This window comes from Mastigoproctus giganteus, chromosome 3, assembly GCF_048544385.1.
Source record: "Mastigoproctus giganteus isolate SK-2022 chromosome 3, ASM4854438v1, whole genome shotgun sequence".
NCBI lineage: Eukaryota > Metazoa > Arthropoda > Arachnida > Uropygi > Thelyphonidae > Mastigoproctus > Mastigoproctus giganteus.
The window spans coordinates 23492571-23518224 of record NC_143577.1 but is presented as its reverse complement, the minus strand read 5'-3'; the positions used below and the strand labels follow the sequence as shown (position 1 = coordinate 23518224).

Below are 25654 nucleotides of genomic sequence, written 5' to 3'. Positions count from 1 at the left end.
TAATAATTAACATAACTACATACACTTCCTAGTTATTTCATTGAATAATATATATGGTAGAAGAGCTCTGAAATGTTTAAATTGGAGACAGAGAAGCAATGCGAAGATATGGGAAACAATAGATTTTAAGTAGGTATGATTGTTGCTGATTAAGAATTTAGTTAGACCATCTGTTAAATCTATAACTAGCTTATTATCTAAGCTCTCGCTATCCTTTGAAGTTTCTGTGCCCGCTTCCTGACACTGTTTAGAAGCTTTCGTGGATGTCTTTTGAATTTTTCTTTGATCTTCAAAAATTATGCGAAATACTATAGTCTCATAACTGGATAATAAAGCAACATTCTGAAGTTAATAAAAGTGCTGAAATGTTTATCAGATTTTACTAGGTTGTCTTGCACTTCAGCTTCCCTACAGATTACCCACCCCATCCTACGCCGATCAGCCTTTGATGGGATACACTATCTTCCACGCCATGTGCATGTCATATGCAGTTTGCATGGTTTTATCTCCCAGAAACGGAGCTTTCATTATGCAAAATATCATCAATTTTCTACTGATGCTTTTTGACTTTCGTTGCCTTGGGATAAATTCTAAACAAACCAAACCTTCAATATTCATTTTTTTTCTCTTGAGAATAAGCGCTACATTTTAAAGGCTCTAATAATAAGACTGCGAGGGCTCCGAACCAACATTAATTTCATTATTCTAGTTCTCCACAATCTTTGTACCCTGGAAGATGTGAGGACGGTGTCTATACCAATTGTGCTAACCACAAAGGCGTGGGTAGCACAGTTGGTATAATCACGGTCCTCCCCAAATCGGGTGGAAAAGACCTGAGTTGCAATCCCGTGAATGACGCGACGAATTTTTATGGGTTCTTTTCACAACGAGGGCAACATGGTGTTTTCTCCCGGAAACTCGTGTTTTCCATCTAGCAAACAGCAAATCGACCACAGCAATTTCTACAGACATATTATATACGGTGCCATATGATCTAAGTTGCTGATGCGCCTAAAAACCCTACAACAACCAACTGTGCCAGATTAAGGCACGAGCTAATAGGGCAGCTGCCCGAGGCGGCAGAAGCTGAAGAGCATGGGAAGGATTTTTTTGTACACAACCTTAAGCAGATTTCTAGGATATGCAAAATAATCTTTCTGCCGGGGCACGAGAATACCTTAGTCCGGCCTTGATAACCAACCACTACCACAACAACAAAAAACACTAACGTTTTGTTTACTAACGATTTTTAGCTAAGCTACAAAACATAAAAGAACTACACGACGAATACAGAATTAAAAACTATAACTCGTTAAAATTACGAATTTATTTGCAACCTTTCTAGATCATTTCTTATTTGAACTCTTCTGGATAATTTCTGCTGGAGGTTCTGCTCTGGAGCTTGATATAGATCAAATACTGAATGAAGAGTAATATAAATCTGTCAAATAAAGAGTAACATAGGCTACTGAATATCTTATAGTCTGCTTTTTTGAGTACGTAATTCATTTATGGAAAAAAAAAAAAAAACTCTCTCACAAAGTGATGCTTGTATTTTGATGATGCTAAAAAAAATCGCGACTCCAGATTATCTGGATAAAAGTAAAAACATATTCGTGAACTAAGGGTTTTCAAATCTCGTTCTGGCTGCGGAGTCCAATAAAAATACGTGCTAAGAGTTAAATGAAAAATCAATGGTAAAAAAATAAAATAAAATAATAATAAAAAGAACATTTGCGGAGCCTTTCATATATATTTCTGTAACGCCAAGGTACTATAGAACATCCTTTGAAAACAATTGATATGAAAGGAGCAGCAAGTTGTAACGAGCTTATCCGTCAGATATATACCTATGAGAGTGTAACATCGTCGCGGCATGAGTTTCGTTGTCTATATTGTTCGAAATTCTCCAAATCCCTAAAATGATACAGTATCGCATATTTGTAGATACATTTGTAAAATCACAAGTTCGCGGACGTAAGGGTTGGTTTGAGACAAACGCAATCATTCGTGCTTAATACTGAGGAGAGCCGACTATCTGTGTTGAGTCGTATGTCAACGTACCAACAAACCATTAATGCAGGGACGGATTTATGTAGAGGGGCATGAGGTGCCAGCTTGGAACCCCAGAAAATTGTACAGAGGAAGGGATGGGGATGTAACATGCCTGCATCTATTAAATTTCGCCTCGGGCTCTTGACAGCATAAATCCGCCCCCTGTTTGGTGGTATTTGAAAATGTATCTAGTTGCAGACTAAATGCACAAGGCATAATATGTTATGAGTAGAAATTAACTATATAATATCGGTGTAAATACACCATAGTTTACCCATAAGTTTAACTACATACGCAGTGACACGGCATCGTTTAGATTTTCTCATATTGTGGCTACCTTCACGAGATACCACTACGTATATAGTTAAACTTACACCGATATTATATAGAAAATGTATCTATATCGATGCAGCGTGTTTAAGCACTGCACAAACGGGACCATCAGTGACGCATCATCCTGGATCCCTTACACCACACGATGCTACACTACTGGGGGATTATCACCCTCGTTCGCACACATCATATGTGAACGAATGAAGTTGAACATTTAACTTTTTGGACAGGTGGCTGTTCAGGTGCTATATTTCAGATCATTGGAAAAGTGAATGCCTATATCATGGTATGGACCACTGAAATCCTCATGTCACGTAGGAATTTGAAAAGAAAAATCCCGAAATTAATGTCTAATGTGAAGTGACATGCTTCAAGATGTACATAGGAAGACAGACAACTGGAACAGAAAAATATGAACTTGGTCATTTTTCAGCACGATGGTCCCACTAGTCATTCGAAATTTGTGGTTACCTGGGCGAAACAATCAATAACAACAGTTATGGTTTTGGCAGACCCATCATTATTACATCACAATACAGACGTTGAACGGCGGGTAGGAAAAGTTAGTCACACGTTATGAACTATGCTATGCTGTGTCCATTGGAGGATCAAGGGCATGATCCCAAATGAGCTTGATGCAATCTCCGATATTTGTCGGTAATATGAGCAAAAACACTGAGTTGTAAAAGATGACTGCAATTTCAAAACGTTTTACTTTTTTTTCATATAAAAAACGAATCACCCTGTACAATTTAGAGCTGACACGAGTATTATTATTTTCATTAATTATAATACTTGCAAGCAACAAAACAAACTGAATTATTTTGTAATATTAAGTGAAGCAGCACGAAACAATTCGAATGAAAACTCGTAAATTTTAGTTAGGCTTGTTGATTTTGTGTTTTTGTCTCATTATCTACAGTTATATATATATATATAACAAACTACCTTGAAAACAAATTACACTAGTCTGAAAACATAAAATGTTTTTTTTTTTTTTTTTTTTGTGTGTCTGTTCTATAACAGGACCTATCCAACGCGGTCCCTTCTGTGAGATCAGGTGCCACCCGCAAACCGGCAAACACCTTTCTATGAGAATGTGTTTGAAGAAATTTCTAGGCTGGGTCAGAAATTAATCGTTCTGAAATCAAATTAAATGACTTTTAAGCATATAAATTTTTCCTCTTTTCCTTGCCTGTATTAAAAAAATCACACTATATCATAGTTGTTCTAATAGGGTTTTAGGAGCATCACTATGTATATTGTCTGTAAATTGCGTGTGTTCTGTGTTCGATTTTCTGTTTGATATACGAAAAACCCGAGTTTCCGGGAGAAAAAGACTATGCCACCCTCGCCTGAGACCGACTAACTCAGCCACGTTGTGAAAAAGACACAAAAATTTCTCGTGTCATCGACGGGACTCGAACTCAGGTCTTTTCCACCTGGTGGCGGCGGGGGGGGGGGTCTGCGATTCGATCAACTGTGCTACTAACGAAGGCATATATTATTGAAAATACCAAAAGTCGAACTATTTAAAAATGCATATAATTTTATTTTATTTTAAGTAGCAGAGCAAATTTATTAAACAGAGTCAATGAAGTTTATTTAAAGAATTTAATTTCTCCAAAAATTCAACATTTTTCAGTTGAAAACGACGCATATTTTTCCATATGACTAATTACAGATAATTATATACATAAAAAAAAAAAAAAAAAACAGAAAACGATGAAAAAAAAAAACAGTGAAGTATACATACATATTTGCTCATTTTGGTAAATAATTAAGATGTTTTTCTGCTTATTTTTTGTGTTGCCTTTAAACTCCTTAAAACATAAAATGTGTAGGCTCACACCAAAAAGGCTAGACACTGTCCTAACTATCGGCAGCTGATGGCCCACGCAACAGACCTCCCCTATAAACATGGTATGAAACACTAGCGCACCTAGAGAGAGAGAGAGAGAGAGAGAGGGGGGGGGGGAGGAGGATGACTAGATAAATCCCCCCCACAAGTATATTTTGTTTTAATTAACTGGAGGGATGAGTGATAACTGATAATAATGGTAACTGATATTTTAATGAAAAATGGAACAACTTCGAATATTAAAAATTTTTTAAAATCCTATTTTATTGGATAAATTATAGTTGACGCTTGTAAAAGTTACCATTCAGATTACATCCAATCAGATTTTTAAAAATAAATAAATAATAATAATTTTTCTGTTTATACTCCCGGACGACCACAGGGTCTGAGAAATCCATAGTATTCGCTACTAGTAATATTCTCAGTTTTGACCAAAATATCATTTAGTACGTGCACACCTGCAGCCATTGTCAATCCATTGCAGCATGGAGGCCTCCTCAACAAGTCATATTGAGGGGGACCATAATCTGCCACATTGGTTCAGTTCTGGTTGGCAGATCCATCGTATTTAGCAGACGGGGGCTTGAATCCTGGTCTAGTGAAAGAGGGTGTGCTACTGCACTCCTTCCCCTGACCACTCGGCTACGGAGATTCTAAATTCAGTTTACTTATTTTGCAGGATTAAAAACATGCAACTCAGCTATGGTACAAAGAAAAGCAAATAAAGATTCATACTGTGGAAACAGAAATTGAACTTATAGACTCCTTTTAGAACTTTTAGACACCTTAGGGGAGATTTGATTGAGGTGTTTAAGGCTCTGAGAGGCATCAGTAAAATGAATGAGGACAAAATTTTCAAGATTATAAATGATGCTAGAACTAGGGGACATAAATTCAAGTTACGCGGGGAAATGTTTAGATTGGACTGCAGGAAGTTTTATTTTAGCCAGCGAGTTATAAATTACTGGAATAAGTTGCCTTCATGGGTGGTAGAGGCCGACAGTTTGGGGAAATTCAAAGGTCATCTGGATAGTACTTTCGGGTAAGGGAAGCGCATAGGATGATAGGATTAATTTCCTTTTTATTTAATTTTTAATTTCATTTTATTATTTTTATTTATTTATTAATTATTATTATTTATTTATTTATTTAATTTTTGTTTTTATCATTGTTTTGTTCGGATTTTTTTTTTTTTTTTTTTTTGGCTGGTGCAGCATAAGCCATAGGCTTTCTTGCACCATACGGCCGTTACTAATACTAATACTAATACTAAATACTAATTATAATATAGGTGTTTTCCACAAGGTGTGAAAAAGAGAGCAGTTATAACTAATATACTACCTGGGTTCGATGTTCGCCACTCGAAATTAAGGAATATCCCAGTCAGTACCAGAAGACTTTTGATTATTTCACTTAGTAATCTAGATAGTCGGACAATGGTTGCTGTGTTTTACTCCTGTAAACTCGATTTTCTGTTCAGAAAACAGGCAAACCGACCACCAAATGCACACAACTTAGGAGACAAAAAATTATTTTCAGAAAAACTATAACGAATCTACGTGGCACAAATGTATAGATTCATTATGGGGATTGCATTCATACATCAGGCCAATTTTCACTCCTGAAGTTAATCCGTCCGTGATGGTGCGGCACAGTAAAAGGCTGGTATGTTGTTCGTATGGCGAAGGTCCACCTTCCTAGCTCTTAAGATTCGTAGCGTCTCACGCTTTATAGCGCGAGGCACTACGAATACTTCTAATCAAAAATTTCTTTTCGGATTAATAATAACAGCTCTTTTTTCTTAATTTCATAATCCAGTTGATCAGACTGCGTGGTATCACAGTGGTGTCGTCACCATCCTCTCCACACCGAGTGGAAAATGCCCGGGTTGGAATTCCGTCGACGCGAGGAACATTAATGGTCATTTTTCACTTCGTGGCTAAGTTAGCAAGGCATAGATACAAGGTTCCCCCCTCCCCCCCAGAAACTGGGGTTTTTCGTCCAGCAAAACAGACAAATCGACCATAGAACACACGCAATTAACAGACATAAGACACACAGCATGGCAGATGAATTTAATTATTCGGGTAGCCTAAAAATAATAGTAATCCAGTTGGTCAGCGGAGATGGGGAGGCACCCCTGGGGCCGTTAGACAATGAACACAATCCACTTGATCAAAAATACCGATTTTCATGTACCATCCTTCAGAAGCCTATACCACTTCTATATGTGAATATTTTCTGGTCCTAATAACTACCTTGCATATAAATTATATATTCATAGTTGCAGTAATTAATGTAATTAATTTTTTTTATAAATAAATACTTTTTCCCTTTTCCCAGTCTTCTACTTATTTTCCTAAAACTATCAGATAAAATGAACAGCACAAGACAAGCTTCTCTCACAAAAAACAAAAGAAAACATTTCTGAGAGTCAAGTTTAGTATTTCATTGCTCAAGAAAGATGAAACCTTTAGTTTTATGACTTCCTCCACTCCGAAAGCAATTGCTCGCTACATCTTTAAAACCATTATTAGTCACAGCAACTTTATAATACACAGGCAACAATTATTGATTATCATTATAATAATGATAATTAGTATTGTGCATTAAGTAATTGTGTATTGAGTAACTGTAGATGGCACAACCTCTAGTCTGTTCCTACCTTGCCAGGTGTACCCCCAGGGCTCTTCTTTGGCGCCCATTTTATTTATAATCTACATCAGAAATCTTCGAATCTGTATTAGTAAATTTAATGTTGATTTGCTTCTATTTATTGATTAATGAAACTGTTCAAATCGTATCTTTTTTTTTTTTGATCACTGTTCTCTTTTGTAAACCACCCTAGATAAAAAAGCCACTTGCAAATCAATATTACTACTGTGCCATATGTTACTTTTTGCACATTCTAAAATTAAAAACCTCTAGGTTTTTTTATTATTTTTTTATTTAGGGGATTAACGATGAAACTATAAATAGATTTGTAAAACCTTTTCAAAGTTTATGATCTGGCAATCATTGTTGGAGGGGTAGTGAAAGCAATCATGAAAGTTTTTCATGAAAAACACAATTGGTTTATACTATCTTCTAATTAAAATATTAATTTGTTAAATAATATTAATTAGGAAAAATGCTAAAAGCTTTTTATGAAAATTATTTACTTGTATAGATTTCTAATTTTCAGTTTAGGACCTAGTGAATGACATATAGTAGTTTAAAACAGGGGTCAGCAAATAGTGAACCTCAGTGCAGCAATAAAGATATAATTTTCTGGAGAATACCAATGCCAGAAATCTTATTACTAAAAATATAATAATTCTACAACCAGATATTTTATTTGAAATTGAGATATACTTGTAAAATTTTAAAGTACCTCGTATAGCAAAGGGTTGCCGGCTACTGGTTTAAGAACATTGTGATACCTGATAATACCTGATATTACAGTCGAAGCTCTTTATAGCGACCATCTTTTTAACATCCTACGTGTTTGGTCCCAGCCAATTTCTCATTAACCTAATGATATTTTATGAACAATTGATGTAACGTCCTTCCGTTATAACGACTGTTTTTCTCATTCCCCTGGGGTCGTAATATATAAAGCTATGACTGTATATAGTTTCCTTATACACATTCTCAAAAATCATACAACATACTCATTCTCCTCAAAATGGAATGAACCATGTACTACCGCGACGGCAGCATTTAAATACACTAAAATATCTGTCTAAAACAGAATACACAACAGTGAGTACAATGTGAGCTGCACCCTTTTTATATTTTGAAATTCTTCAAAATATAAAAGGTAAGTATGAAAAATAAACAAAACTGTATCAAACTTAACACATTTTGCCATATATGTAATGATTAATTTGATATTCATTACTTATGAATATGACCAGTCATGTTCATAAATAATACATCACCTTATGTTTTCTAAGTGTATTTTCCAAAAGAAGATTGGTCAGGAGTTGTCAAAATGTAAGCCATGTTCTAAAACTGAGTTTACTAAAACAATTATTAAACGTTGCCATCATATACCCATTAATGATATTGAGAAGATGATTCATAGCCTGCCAAATTGATGCAAGGTGGTCATCAAAAGGCTAAACAATTAAATATTAATGATTAATTTGGTATTACATATCAACTATGTGGCAAAATGCATTACCTTTGATTCAGTGTTGTTTATTTTAATATGTGCTATTCCTTTTATATTTTGTTGAAGAATTTATTAAATATCATTACCTTAGATAATATCCTTGTGATTTTCACTCATTTCATATCTAGATAAATCTATTAGATTTTGATAAACATTAGTAATTTTAATAATATATGGGGTATTGAAATCTGAATAAATTGTACTTTCTAGTAATGTATAACTTTATATATTTATTCTAAATTAAAAATACTGTATAATAATAGTAAATCTTTTTTAAGGTGATGCATTACTTATGAACATGAATGTACACACAAAAGTACAATTAGATCAGAATATGTAGAAATGTCTTCTTCCACACCACAGTTTGGGGCAGGGACATATTCAGGGGTGGGAAGAGGGGGCATATGTCCCCCCTTAACGAAAAATTTTACATTAAAGAAAAAGAACGCAGGAGGCATTCTAAAAAAAAAAAAAAACTGAAAAGCTTGGTCGTCATGCTCCCACTTGCGATGACACCTGGATCTGGTCGCAATGAACCCCCTTTCGATGATACCTGAACACGCCAGTGGTGTGGCATTATTAATATACATGTATATAAAGCTTAATTAATGAGAAAATAAATAAAATAGCCTATAGCCTAATTTTTTCCGGTACATATATTCTAAATTAACATGATTTTATATTCATCACACTATTTCTTTTCGTTGCAGTTTCTGTATAGTTTCCGTCTTCTATATAGAAAGATTTGGAGATTTAGTTGGCAACAGTGAATACTCTCCAGAGTTGTCCTGGAGTTTTTGAATGAAATTTTTGATAACAGGGTGATTTCTAACCCCTATTCTAAGAAGTATGGAATTATCTTAAAGACAGAAGAATCCACAACGCATTCCTGAGCTGGAGAAAGAAAGCGATTGAAGTCGAAATTTTTTTCAGAGGAAACCTTAGAGCATGTTCTTTGCAACTTCGAACTATGACTGCGACACATTATTGATAAATGTAGAGAATACAACTGAACATGGTTGTGGTATGAATTTTCAAACACTGCTAAATATAATTCAAGTGTTAATTTCTGTTTGTAATCAATATTATATGTTGTTCTTCAGATGAATAAAATGGTGTGATGAATAAATAATCATTCTGTATATATGCATATACAGAATGATTAGTGTCTATTGTCTTCGCCACGTTTGTCAGTCCGCATGTAATAATTCGACTACAAGTATACGCATTTTCATGAAATTTTATACTTAACTCTTTTAGAAACATTTGCCAAGCCACCCCAAATTTCATTAAAATCGGACCAATAGAAATCTGGTGAGTATGGGTTTGGCATATATCCAGGGTCCTGAGATGGATATCATCATTCTTCACTTTGGCTTACAATCTAAACGAGTATTTTGCATCTACATTCACAAGTGAGGAGTTATTCAGGAAGGGGAATGTCGTAGGTGAAGTAAACATTGGCAGTGAGCTAGATGATTTTCTAATAACTGAGAGGAAAGTGGAGGAGAAATTGTTGAGGATAAACATAAAAAAGGCACCCGGGGTGGATGGGATCTATCCAATTATATTAAAGGAGGCAGCAAAGGAAGTAAGCAAACCCCTAGCCACAATTATGAGAGCTTCTTTGGACTCAGGGGAGGTACCCATGGACTGGAGATGTGCAAATGTAACCCCAATTCACAAAGGAGGATCAAAGGCTGACACAAGTAATTATAGACCTGTTAGTTTAACTTCGGTTCCAGGAAAATTAATGGAGGCACAGGTTAAAGAAGCACTGCAGGATCATCTGGACAAGAATTCAGTTATAGTTCAGACACAGCATGGGTTTATTAAGGGCAGGTCTTGTCTGACCAATTTGATTGGATACTATGATGTAGTCACAAAAGAACTGGATGCAGGGAATAACTTTGATATTATATATTTGGATCTTAGAAAGGCTTTTGATACTGTTGCGCATGGAAGACTGCTGCACAAATTGGAGAAGTGTGGCATTGGAGGCAAATTGCTGCTATGGATAAAGGGATGGTTGAGTGGCAATCAATGTACACTGCTCAACGTGGACTAATGTTATTAGTGGAGTTCCTCAGGGTTCAGTGTTGGGTCCATTGTTGTTTTCTGTATTTATAAATGATATTGATGATGGTGTATCAGGCTTAACGTCCAAGTTTGCAGACGATACAAAGGTTGGCAGGGTTGTTAAGGACACTACTGATACTATGCTGCTGCAACAGGATCTGGAAAGGTTGAGCAGATGGGCTGAGAGGTGGCAAATGAAATTTAACCTTGACAAATGTAAAGTACTACATATGGGAAACAGTAACCCCAGATCAACGTATCAACTCTGTGGTACTACGCTGACAGTGGTAGAGAATGAAAAGGACCTGGGGGTAATTGTGCAGGCAGATATGAAGTTCTCTGAGCAGTGCAGACGAGCTGCAAGAGTAGCTCATGGTGTCTTGTCAATGATATACAGGAATTTTTCTAGCAGGGACAGGGATGTGATTATTCCCTTGTATAAGGCATTGGTCAGGCCACACCTTGAGTACTGTATACAGGTCTGGAGGCCTCATTTCAAGAAGGATGTAGAGCTGCTGGAACGAGTACAGAGAAGGGCAACAAGATTAGTGAATGGAACAAAGGGTTGTTCTTACGAAGAAAGGCTTAAGTTTTGCAAATTACAGAGCCTGGAGACTAGGCATCGGCGAGGTTGTTGTTTGTTTGTTATTTGGTTTTTAGGAGCATTAGCAACTAAGGCCATATTGCTCCGGGATATGCGGTGGTCATTCCTTGACCTTTCCGCATACTCCGTATTTGGTGGTGACGGGCTCGAACCCCGGTCTAATCAAGAAGCATGTGCTACGCACTGCTGCTCCTTCCCACCTGGCTACGGAGGCGCCCATCGGCGAGGTGATCTGATAGAGGTGTATAAGGCTTTGAATGGCTTGAGCATGCTCAATGCCGATGGGATTCTTCCTCTTGCTCAGAATAATCACCTGAGAGGGCATAAATTCAAATTGAGGAAGGACGGATGTCGGATAGATGTACGGAAATTTGCCTTTAGCCAGCGGGCAGTTGGTTTGTGGAATAGACTTCCATCGCTTGTTGTTGAAGTTGATAGCCTAAACAAATTTAAGGCTCAGCTGGACAGGTATTTCGAACGAATGGAGGGGTGAAATGGGAGTAGTGGTTGTTTTTTTTTTTTTTTTTTTTTTTTTGGCTGATGCTGAATAAGCTTGCTTTCTTGCATCATATGCCTCTACTAATGCTAATGCTAATGCTAATGATTCCCTTCTACTTTTGACTCTCTCTCTCTCTCTCTCTCTCTCTCTCTCTCTCTCTCTCTCTCACAGGGTAACTAGGGGAATTTTTTTTTTTGGCTGGTGCAGCATGAGCCTCAGGCTTCCTTGCACCATATGGCTAATAATAATAATAATAAATAACTAAAGTACATTATAAAAATGTTGACAGCATAGCATGATTTGAGGTACGTATTACTATTTATTTTGTTAAATCACAGAAGATTGTGAAATAGATGCTGAATTTCAATTTTTAGTCCAGGAAAGCCCATTTTTTAGCCCATTTCAAGTCCAGGAAATAAGTAAAGTATTACAAAACGTTGAGTGAATATTAAGATAATGTAGACAGTGCGTTACATTTCAGAGACGTTCGATTTTTTTTATTTCTTAAATTAATTGCGTTTTTTTCTGCGATTGATAGAAGTGAAAAATAAATAGCTAATTATCTTGTTACCAATTAATTACTAAATAAATAAATTGTTTTCACTACTTAACTTATTTTCATTCTTGCTGAACTGAGAAACAACACTAATGCTTTAAGTCTAAAATTATTTCACATTTTCTAGGTTCCAGCAGAAACAGTTTGAAAATGTTTTTTTGTATCTAGCTGTCAGAATCAGGAAAATGCCTGAACACAGAAAAGATATCGGGGAACAGGACTGGATAATTTGTCAACAGGACAGCAAGTCCATAAGACAATTGATTGATAGGACAGATGTCATGGAAAACAGTGATAAAGAGCCTTAATAAATTACTTTTTATTTCTTTCATTAATTTTTATATTAGATTGTCTATGCAATGTATAAACTTCCTAGACATTCTATATTATGCCTATGATACTGTTTACGTAAGCGAATTAGTTATAACGGATTCACTTCTATAAACAGTATCATAGGACGATTGTGGGGTGCGACCCACAGAGGGGTCGCGAACGGATATATATTCAATTCAACAGTAAGGCATAGGGTAGTATTCGTTTAGAGCAAGATATGGATGGGGGTCAGTAATATTTCTTCCCTATGCCCTTGTATAAAAGTCAAGAACTGTGATTCACTTACATAACAGCACCATAGGGTGACCTTAGTTTTCCATGAAAAGAAGTTTTTTCTTACTTTGCCTAAGAATTTGTATAGAACCCTAGGAATTTTATACATTGCCTAAACAATCTATGCAAAAAATAAAAGTTTATTTCATACTTTTCCAGGCTTTATATATGCCTGGATTCTACACTTACACTTTGCAGTAAAAATGCACCGTATTCTACTTATAGTGTACTTCTTAATATAAATAATAGAATATAATTTGTACTATCATATTAAATCATGTGTGATACCTAATATCTACCCTCACGATCATAATGCCATTCGACAAATGTGTAAATTTGATGAATCCAGGCAGGTTAGTTAATTTTTTGTACAGTAAACTTAATTAACTATATTTTATTATACATTTGTCATTGTTAATTCAGAACTGATGTGACATGTTTATTTTGTTTGACCATTTCGGTTTTTATTATGTGAAGTGCCACTAATACTAAAGGTGCAGCAAACAGAAACTTCCATTACAGAATCTTCTGGAAGGCATAAACTTCGGCAAATGATATAATTTGTTAACTATTTAGTACAAGGAATCCACATGCTTTTTCAGCACTAATCAAAAAAATAAAAATAAAAAAATAAATAAATAATAAAAGCTAACAATAAAAATATAATAAACATACATAAAAAATTAAAAGAAAATAAACAGTCTATGTGTTTATTTTTAGCTGGTTAGTGACGTCCACCATGTCAGTAATTGTCCGGCTGACATTTAATTTTCCCAAGTTGTCAGCCTCAACGGTAGTAATAATTGACTCGCTTACTAAAAGAAAACTTCCTATAGTCCAGTGTATCTTCTTCGCTTTCATTCATTCTACTGCCCTCTCTCAGAGACTTGTTCACCTCGATTAGTTCCCCTCTAAGGTGCCTGGTTGCCAATCTCTGTAGTTCAAAACCTTTCCTCATATGGGTACCTCTTTGCAGTATCACCAAGCTGGTTGCCCTTCTTTGAACCCTTTCAAGAAACTCAATAGTTTATTTATTTTTGATGCAGTTTTGAAATATCTGGAAACCACAGTATTTCAATTGCAATCTTACAATTAGCTTTTACAGTGAGATAATTAGCTTCATGTTGATTTCGAATACTCTTCAACATTAATTTTTACAAACAATTAATTTATCGTAAAATCATTTGAAAGCTTACTTTTCTTATTTATATCAAGGTATTGCTTTTATTTTAAATGAAATTAATCTAAAATGCTTGAAATGTCATCACATTTTGACAGTCAAATCCGAATCCAACACCACGCCTCATTCCTTTCATTAACCAACAATTAATAAAATACTGGATGCCATTTACATCAAATGGGCCGGAGCGGAGTTCTGATCTGTCATATGCATTGGGTATACTGTTATGGCATGTTGGTTATACTTGGCCATGCACTGGTATGTGCATTGGCCATTGAAAACAAGATATCAGGAGACCAAAAAAAGCAGTTTTTTTATGGTTAATATTTTGATAAAAATTACGTTGAGACCATCGTAGATGGTGATTATCTATCGATGCACTTCGAAAGTACAGATCAGTTGATGTCTAGAAAGCGCAAATTGCGGTTTGGTAAAATAGTGAAAATTGACGAAAAGATGACTGCTTCAATTACAGTTATTCGAACAGTTTATGAGTATAACTGTGCACAAACGCTACAGCAGCTTGTAAGATATGCATGGCATTTGGTGAAGATACAGTGTTTGGGATCAAGCGCCACTAGTGGTTCCCCACATCTGCACATGGAGAAGATACATAGTGTTTGGGAAAGGGTGCCACCAGTGGTTTCCTACAACTGCAACATAAGTACTCTTGTGAAGTATACAGTACTCTGTAAAAGCCAGACAAAAGTATTATGCGTGGTAAGTGAGAAATATTATGTTGAGTTCTGTTGTGAGTAAACACAGTCCAAAAACGGTTCAAAAATCAGGCAATAAGTAAGTTGATGGCACACACGGTGACGCTGACTGATGGCTATTAATGATGACGAACTGAAATCCGCAACTGATTCGGATTGAAGCCAAACACGTCAGGTGATTGCAGAAAGAATCAATGTGAGCAATGAAACCATTCCTTTGTATCTGCATTATTTTGCAACTGGGAAGTGTGTATAAACTAAGCAAATGGATTACAGTTATATAAACTTACAGACAACAAACTCCAATCTTCGCGTCACACAATAACGAGTTGATTAGTACACCTCAAATTCTAAATTATTGTTTGCTGAAACAGATTTGGCTTTGGCAAGAGACCAGAATGCTCAGCTACCATTAGGGCAAGAAGCAAGTTTTCTACTCTTAGCCTGTTCAAAATCTAGTTTGGACTGATTAATAACTGCTTTACAATTGTTGCTAGCTTTGGTGTAGGCAGAAAATGAAACTGAAGAATTGGAAACAAGCCAATTACGATATGCAACATTCTTCTCTTGGAACGGAAGCCAGCTGGAGTCGTGAACATTAAAATCACTAAGGAAAATTACCTCACTGTTAGGAAAGTTGGACTGGAGAAAGTAAAGTTGCAAAGAGAGGAAGTTAAAGAGTTACACGTGTTTAGTGCAGTTGGGAGAACGGTAGAGACAACAGACGAATTTATTATTATTATTAGCAATATGGTTCAAGGAAGCCTGAGGCTTATGCTGCACCAGCCAAAAAAAAAAAAAAAAAATTCCCAAATTACCCTAAGAGAGAGGAGAAATAGAAGGGAATCACCAAGAAAGAGAAGGATGATGATATGCAGCTCAGGATCCTGGGTATGCCAAACCCAAACTCACCAGTATCGGAATGGACATATGGCCAAGTATCACCTTTGAGGCGAAAGGAATCATACAGCGAATATTAAGTATAGACATGATATTACCGATGTGTGTGTGTGACAAACCGGAATGTTTCGGTATTGCTGGCCCCGAAATTTGTGGAGTTACGTGCAAGAATTACTTACAGGCCATGGGGGTCTTGTACAAAACTTATACGGGATGTTTTTGTAATAGTGATTTTTTTTAATTTTTCAAATTTTACACTAATGGTCATATTCAAGGTATATTTAAACTCAAACCATTATGACAATTTTTGTAAAATAAAATTCTACTTATTCATTATTTCTTTACCTCTAGAAGTTAAAAACAATACAGATATTGAAAGTGAGTATAATTTAAAAATTAAATTTTAAAATAACGTCCTGTGTTCCATATCAAACGAAACAGAAACATTGAGAATGAAGTACACGCTCTACTTCTAGCAATTTTCAAGTCTTTTATAAGACGACATTCTCTGAAAAATACTTGTATCATTGTACTAATTATTTTGTTATTTATTTATTAATAAGTACTATGAGTACTACTAAGTACTGTGAGTTCTATCTTTTGTGTTTGGGGGTTTCCATAAAAAAAAAAATAAAAAAAAAAACGGTAAAAAGTTGACAACTAAAATAACTTTTTTTTTGTAATTCTTGAATGTGGAGTGGGTTAATGTTAGTATTACTTTGTGGTTGATTTATTGGTGAAGTGCCAACAAAAGTGGGCAGCTGCAAATTCCCCTTACCCCTGAAATAAAAAGTTCTCCTAGTAGCAAATTTCCATAATCCACAGGTGCCATGTCGTGCTGTTGTAGAGAAATGAAAGCGACAACTTTGTTCAATCTTTGACCATTAGTTATTATGAATACTCCTTACATGCATGCTATGTGTAACCAATAACATAGTAAGAAAAAAAAAAAAAATGTGATGCTTAATTGGTGACAACTGTGACTCTTAAGCAGTTACAGTTGTCACCGATAAGTAAAAATCATTACAGTCAATCTCTAACCAAAAGGTCTTATGTGAAAATATTTGGATGGATTATAGGATGAATTTGATTGGATGGTTGAGGATGGGAAGGGTCCTCGTTTTCTCTTTCGAACAGCAGCAGCAAAGGAAATAAGCATCGCAAGGGATCAGGCTTATCCCAAGGGTTGAGCATCCTAAGACTAACATTGGCAGGTTAGGCATGTCAATCACTGCTACTCGCAATAATCAATTGGAAGGGGTACCCGGTTGTAAACATTAACCATCATTTTTTGTTTAATTTTTAGCTCCTTTTTTTCATGCATTAATACAAAAAAAAAATCCAATTTTTGTGTAGTTGAAAATGTATGCTTCAGATTACACTAAGCAGAATTAGACTACTAATTACAGAGAATACTAATCATTCTCATACCACTTATCTGACTTTTGTGCAGTCAAAAATGAATGGTTCAGATTACACTAAGCAGAATTAGACTACTAATTACAGGGAATGCTAGTTATTCTTATACCACTTATCCAAAATTATTTTCAGATAAGTGGAAAATTAAGCAAAAAATTTTTTGCTTGATTTTTGTCCTCTCATTTCAAAGAAAGTGATGCATTTAATAAAATCCTCTGACTGTGTGGTTGTCCCAGAGTATAAACAGAAAATTTATTTATTTTATTATTTATGTGTAAAAAACAGAACTGTTATATGAATAATGTAATCCTGATTCCACTTATATAAACCATTATGAATAAAGTACACTGTGCATTAGTTGTAGGTTGTTTTCTTAAATGATCCTGATTATCATTTATTTGGCAGTATAATGAATATACACCACAAAACCAACAACTACTGAAGCCTTTAAAGCTCTCCAGATCACTACTAGATGGGCCGAATCACAAGAATTGAATAAGAATTAATCATGTTTGAAAAAATAGACCTTCACAGCAGAAAAAAAAAATTCATCTGTATAATAATAATAAGTTCCAGTCTTAATACTAACATAGTCCTTCAGGATCATAGATTGGACCAACACTGAGCTGGAAGAGATTATGAGATCGATAAGGATAATGATGATCAAGATTGCCAACATCACCCAACTTTGGGTGATGTTGGCATCGAGAAACTGACCATAGTCCAGAAAGGAGGGAGGTGACTAACTACCTCATTGAACAAGAGAATAAGACAATTAAGATCCTGCAGGATCACTTATGGGAAAATACAGCATCAATCTACCAAGCCATAAGAAAGAGAGACAAATGGCACACAACACTCAACATTAACAAGGAGATCCCGCTCTCACAGACAGAAGAAACAAAGACAGAAAGATGGGTGAGGAAAGCAATCCATGACAGACACTACAATGACCTCCATAAAGACTACATAGATAAGGTGGCTTCCAACACATGGCTCATGAATGAGAAGCTCTTCTCCGAGATGACGGATTCATACTTGCCATTGAAGACAAACCAGACAAGTAACATCAAGAACTACAGGAAATACATTGCCAAAGACCCCCCCCCCCACAAAGTGACAGATGGTGCATGTTGATGATGCCATCAGACCCAGAAACAATCCAGCACATAACTGTGGGAAGCAGGGTGATCACCCGGATAGAATACACTCACAGACATGACCAAGTTGCCAGGATAATACATCAGAAGCTAGCGAAATATACCTGTTAATCAAAGAAAGCCTTCTATCATGTCTGCAATTCTGCCCAGACATGATAGGAGGGAGTATATGATGAGAGCCTTGTCGATCAGTTCAGCCCTGGAGGGATTGTGCAAGGCTCAAGGGGTAGAATTTTTCTCAGCCTGGTCTGTGCTTGTTAACAGGAGAGACTGCTTCTACAGGGATGGGATACACTTAAATAGAAAGGGTGCAAGAATATTTGCTGATGCTATTGAGGCAGAGTTAGGTGTGTCAGAAAACTGCTAGCTTGGGGGATACACGGACTAATGGGGGGGGATCAGTGTTGGGTCCATCGTTGTTTTCTGTATTTATTAATGATATTGATAATGGTATATCAGGCTTAATGTCCAAGTCTGCAGACGATACAAAGGTTGGCAGGGTTGTTAATGACACTAATGACAGTATGCTGCTTCAACAGGATCTAGAAAAGTTGAGCAGGTGGGCTGAGAGGTAGCAACTGCAGTTTAATATTGACAAATGTAAAGTACTGCATATGGAAAGCAGTAACCCCAGAGTAATGTATCAACTGTGTGGTACTACACTGACATTGGTAGAGAATGAAAAGGATCTTGGGTAATTGTTCAGGCAGATATGAAGTTTTCTGAGCAGTGCAGACGGTCTGCAAGAGTAGCTCATGGTGTCTTGTTAATGATATACAGCAATTTTTCTAGTAGGGATAAGTAGCTGATTATCCCCTTGTATAAGGTAATGGTGAGGCCATACTTTGAGTACTATATTCAGGTCTGGAGGTCTCATTTTAGGAAGGATGTAGAGCTGCTGGAATGAGCACAGAGAAGGGCAACAAGATTTGTGAATGGAACAAAGGGTTGCTCTTATGAAGAAAGGCTTAAGTTTTGCAAATTACAGTGTCTGGAGACTAGGCACCTGTGAAGTCATCTGATTGAGGTGTATAAAGCCTTGAATGGTTTGAGCATGCTCAGTGCTGATGGGATTTTTCTTCTTGCCCAGAATAATCGCCTAGGAGGGCATAAATTCAAATTGAGGAAAGACAGTTGTAAGATAGATGTGCAGAAGCTTGTCTTTAGCCAGCGGGTGGTTGATTGTTCGAACAAACTTCCATCTGTCGTAGAAGTTGATAGCTTAAACAGATTCAAGGCAGAACTAGACAAACATTTGGAGCGAGTGGATGGGTGAAATAAGAAGGGTGTGTTTTTTTTTTGGCTGATGCTGTATAAGCTTGCTTTCTTGCATCATGTGTCTTTGCTAATGCTAAATTGTACTGTATTACTAGTATGAACCCCAAGTCGAATTAGAGACCCCCCCCCAATCACAAACTATACTGGGACCATGCCATAACAATGGATATTATTATCACTGACAGACAGTGGGGCCCAACACCAGCAATCTTCAGAAAACCTTGAGAAAAAATCAGGAAGTATGCAGACCTAAGAGAGGAGGTCAAAAAAATGTGGCAAATGGAACAAACAATGACCATCCCAATCACCATGTCAACCACCAGGTGTCAAAGAGCCTCCATAAGAATAGCAGCAATAGGTGTCCAGAGAACAGCTACAAAGAACTCCAGAAAGCTGTGATTCTGAACATCTATAGGATAGTAAGACAGTTCTTTGACCAACAGTAATAATAATAATAGTTACTGGACACAAGCAACCATTCCATGCACTTGATACCAGTTTCTTTTACAGCATAAAAAAAGTCCCATAAAGGAGAAAAAAAATTTTTTTTTATAATAATAATAATGTTCCTTGGGCCTCCCAGAGAACACTTACATGGAACTCCCGAAAACCACAATCCTGAACACCTGTAGGAAGTAAGACGGCTCTTTGACAGTAATCACAATAATAATAGTAACTGGATACAATCACCTCATGCACTTGTTACTGGTACTAAGTGCACAAGGAAAAAATCCTGAAGGAGTTTTTATAAAAAAAAGACTGGCATCTTTCCAGCAGAAAAACATTGGAAATTACTTTCAGGCTGTATACACATGTACATAATAATTTGTACATAATTAGACAATTTTATATTAGAGGTGATGAAAAGATAATAGTATTTTTTTTGACTGATGCTACTATAAACTTTGCTTCCCTGCACCATTTGTCATTTTAATCCTAATAATGTGTAAATAATAAATGCAAGTTACCATAATTTTCTCATAGAAAACCTGCCTAATAACATGTTTGGCCACCTTTTGCACAGATGACTTTTTGCACCTGGCATGCCATCGACTCTTCAAGACTGTGGAAGTTGCCGTCAGGTATAATGTTCTTGTTTAGGCTCTGGCTTGACCACCAGGTCAGTGGAGTTTACAATAAATCAATCAATACAAACGTTAATCGTATTCAGTAGTCATGGGCTTGAACCACAGTCCACTCAAAGAGCATGTGCTACTGCACTCGTGCTCCTGACCACTAAGCTACGTCTTTATCCCGGACCAAATGAACAGAAGGACATCTCAGAGTTCAGTAACAGATCAAGGCACTGGCATGGACTGGAAAATGCTGTAGTCCATCACATCTCACAAATCCTTGATGGGATTTATGTTGGGGGAATTTGTTGGATGGGGAAGCACAAAAAATGCTTGGACACAGTCCTCAAACCATTCCTGCACAATGTGGGCCAAGTCTTGTTGAAATAGTCCAGTGCCATTTGGATACATGGCCACAATGTAGGGCAAAACTTGGTCAAACGATGCTAAGGTAGGATCTGGTGGTGAGGGTGTGTGTGTACAATGATGACAGTCAGTCAACATGGGCACACAAACTGTGGTGAGGGTGTGTGTGCAATGGGGATGAGGGAGCTCAGTGATGTCTATGAAAACATCCCCCAGACTGTGATACTACCACCAGCCTGTTTTCATCCAACCATATAGTCTGGTTGCAGATGTTCACCTGCTCACTGTTGAATATGCATCCATCCATTGCCATGATGGAGCTGGAATCTTGATTCATCAGACCAGGTGACTTTTCCAGTTGTCCAATGTCCAGGAATAGTGCTCCCATGCCCACTGAAGGCAGAGATAAGCAACCTGTTTGTGTGCCCACGATGACTGACTGTCATCATGGGCACATGAACAGGTTGCTTATTTTGTAGACCTATCTGCAAGAACATCCACTGGATGATGTGCTCAGAAACATTTCTCTGTACGTTCAGGTTGTAGTCTGCCATTTATTGACGAGAATGTGAGCACATGCTCACGAATGGGACAAACTGGAACTCAATAGCACCTGGACAGCACGTGCCAACTGCCACTCACCTCAACTGTCAATGAGTGGTGGTGTCCCCATCCCGGCACATTGGGTGGTTGTGTGTCCCTCTTTGGACCATTCCCACCACACCTTCACTACAGTGGCAATCAAACAGCTGACAGTGCCTGCTGAGATCCTAGTTCCCACTTTTCTAGCACCTCAAATCATTCCCTATTCAAATTCTGACCTTTCCCCATTGCACAGGCTTCATGCAGAAAAACTGACAGGTACTACCTGTGCTGTCACTATATGCTGTACTAGTTATGACATCCTTCTTTGGTGCTATGGGATTTGTCCACTTGTGGAGATAAGGGTGGTTTTAATGTTTTCGCTCATGAGTGTACTCATTATGTTAATTGCACTAAGAAAACTTATGCACATAGTGTATAATAGGGTGACCAGACATCTCGTTTTTGAGAAACTTATCAATGGGTGTGCTCCCAACTGTTAACATGGGGCTCACTTAAGAAGAATTTCAGCTAAGAGTCATCCCTGGGTAAAATATTCTCTTAAATTTTATGAAACAAATTTTTTTAACAAGACACTTGGATAATCCTCAAAAAATTACATCACTATGCAAAAAAATAGCTTGTTTCAGTTTTTTACAAATCAGCATTAGTAGAGGCATTTGATGCAAGAAAGCAAGCTTATGCAGCATCAGCCAAAAAAAAAAAAAAAACCCACTTCCACTTCTTGAAATAAGGCATGAAATGCAAAATATTTATTCATTTTATGAACAACTTTGCAGGTGAATATAAATACATTCACCTGCAACGACGTTTTTAGGGATGGGAATACACTGAGTTATAACTGGGAGCTAAATGATTTTGTGATTATTGAGAAAGGGAAAGAAATATTGTTGAAGCTAAAAGTTGTAGTAGTAGTGGCATGTGATGCAAGAAAGCAAGTGTATGAGCTTATGCAGCATCAGCCAAAAAAAAAAAAAAAAAAATCACACCATTCCCTCCAAATGCCTGTCCAGTTCCTCCTTAAATTTATTTAACCTCTCAACTTCCACAACGACAGATGGAAGTTTGTTCCAGCAGTTAACCACCAGCTGGCTAAAGGCAAATTTCCACACATCTATTCTACATCTGTCTTTTCTTTATTTGAATTTATGCCCCCTTAGGTTCGTAATCTGAACAAGTGGAAGAATTCCATCAGAATTCAGCGTGCTCAACCCATTCAAGGCCTTATACACCTCAATCAGATCATATTGCAGATGCCTAGTCTCCAGCCACTGCAATTTACAGAACATAAACCTCTCTTGGTAAGAGGACCCCTTCGTTCCCCTCATCAATCTTGTTGCCCTTCTCTGTACATGCTCAAGCAAATCTACATAATTCCTAAAATGACACCTCCAGACCTGTACGCAGTACTCAAGGCATGGCCTAACCATTGCCTTATACAGAGGAACAATCACCACCTTTTCTCTGCTAGCAAAATTCCTATATATCATTGTCAAAACCCCATGACCTGCCCTGGTAGCCTGTCTGCATTGCTCAGAAAACTTCATATCTGACTGCACAATTACTCCCAGGTCTTTTTCATTTTCTGCCACCTTAAGTGTTGTACCACACAGTTGGTATGTTTCTCTGGGGTTACTTCTACCCATATGCAGTACTTTGCATTTGTCAATGTTAAACTTCAGTTGCCACTTCTCAGCCCATCTGCCCAAATTTTCTAGTTCCTGTTGCAGTAGCACACTGCCATTACTGTCATTAACAACCCTGCCAATCTTTGTATCATCTGCAAACTTCGACATTAAGCCTGATATACCTTCATCAATATCATTGATAAATATACAAAACATCAGTGGACCCAACACCGAACCCTGTGGGACTCCATTAATAACATTAGTCCACGAAGAGCAGCACCAATTGATTATCGCCCTCTGTCTTCTCCCACTCAACCATCCTTTTATCCATTGTAGCAACTTACACTTAATACCATTCTGTTCCAATTTGTACAGTAGTCTTCCATGCACAACAGTGTCAAAAGCTTTCCTGAAATCCAAGTTTATGATATAAAAATTATTTTTGCATCCAGTTCCTTTGTAACCACATCATAATATCCTATCAAATTTGTCAGACAAGACTTTCCCTTAACAAACCCATGCTGTGTCTGAATTATTGCTGCAGCCTTGTCTTGATGATCCTGCAGTGCATCTTTAACCAGTGACTTCCATTATTTTACTCAGAACAGAAGTTAAACTAACTGGTCTGTAATTACTTGTGTCACCCTTCAATTCCCCTTTGTGAATTGGGGATACATTTGCACATCTCCAGTCCGTGGGGACCTCCCCTGAGTCCAATGATGCTCTCATAATTATGGCTAAGGGTTTGCTTAGTTGTTTTGCTGCCTCCTTTAATATAACTGAATAGATCCCATCCACCCCAGGTGCTTTTCTTATGTTTAACTTCAACAATTTCTCCTCCACTTTGCTCTCAGTTATTACAAAATCATTAAGCACCCTGCTACAATTTGATAACCTTCTGCCATTTTCAAACCTTAATAACTCCTCATGTGTGAATGTAGATGGAAAATACTCATTCAGTTTGTTTGCTATCTGAGCAGGATCATCAACAGTCGAACCATCGATATCAAGTGGAACAATCAGATTCATCCCCTTCCTTTTAGAGTTTATATAAGTAAAGAAATCCTTGCTGTTTTTCTTAGCATCCTTTGCCAAAGATTTCTCGTTATCTGACATCGCCTGCCTAACCTCCTTTGTGACTTGATTACAGACTAGCTTATATCTGCCATAGGCCTCTGTGTTGCATGATAATTTATATGCATCGCATGCATTTTTCTTCTCTGCCACGAGTCTCATTAGTTCATTTGACAACCATTTAGGTCTAAACTGTGGAACAATATTTCTTAATAGGTATGAAACTTTTAGTAGCTTCCACGATTAATTCCTTGAATGCTTCTGACTTAGAATTTGCTGTTGGTAACATCATCAGTTGATCCCACTGTACAGAATTTAAAAATTGTCTGAGACCACTGTAGTCACCTTTACGAAAGCAAAAACCGTTTCCTTTAGCCCTGATGGTAATTATATCTTTAAATAAATCACACATCAGTACACTGCAATCACTGTCACCTAGTGGTTCCTTTATCTGCAAATTCTTAATAAACGAATGATCACTGCTGATAACCAGATCAAGATTATTCCCTCTCTGGTTGCCTCTCGAACATGCTGCTGCAGAAAACAATCATCCAATAAATCCACAAAAGTTTTTCTAGTGTGCGAGTGACCAATCCTCAAGTTCCAGTCAATATCTGGGAAGTTAAAATCTCCTGTTATAAGACATTCTGATTTACTAGCCCACTATTTCTCTGTACAATTGTTCATTGTACACTCATTCGAATCATTAGGCCTATAATTGTTATTTGTTTGTTATTTGGTTTTTAGGAGCATTAGCAACTAAGGCCATATTGCTCTGGGGATATGCGGTGGTCATTCCCATTAGGCCTATAACACACTCCTACTCTTATTTTTGCTTTCACAGTGCTTATGTCACACCAAACTGACTCAATAGTGCACTGTTCATCTATATCAACTAGATGCATTTCTTTTGATTTTATCTTTTTCTTAATTAACAGCATAACACCTCCTCCCTTCCTATCCTGTCTGTACATGTACACAATGTACTCCTCAAATTCCAATTCTGCATTCCTAATATCTGTGTGACACCATGTCTCTGATATCCCAACAATATCCGACTTTGATGTCTTGACCAACACTTCGAATTCATCAAATTTATTTACTATACTTCTAGCATTGGTATACATGCTCCTATATTCTTATTAGTTACCCTAACACATCTCATATACCCAACAGTTTAACAATGACTGCCATCAGTCCCTGAAACCCCCTCGCTCCAGGCCGCTGCTTATTCTAATAGAAGTAGTGCAAGAATCACCTTCATCTCTGCCTGTGGCTACTTTTAACCTTTTATTCTGTATATCCCCCCAAGCTAGCAGTTTTCCGACCCACTTAACACTGCCTCGATAGCATCAGCAAATATTCTTGCACCATTTCTATTTAAGTATATCCCATCCCTGTAGAAGCAGTCTCTCCTGTTAACAAGCACAGACAAGGCTGAAAAAAATTCTACCCCTTGAGCCTTGCATATTCCCTCCAAGGCCGAATTGATTGACAAGGCTCTC

General features: G+C 37.0%; 1 protein-coding gene across 1 annotated transcript in view; it reads right to left on the bottom strand.

Moving 5' to 3' along the window:
* LOC150087800 (voltage-dependent calcium channel type A subunit alpha-1-like) overlaps positions 1-25654 on the bottom strand; it is a 1442149-nt gene that overhangs the window by 37193 nt on the left and 1379302 nt on the right. The gene's annotated exons all lie outside the window — the stretch shown is intronic.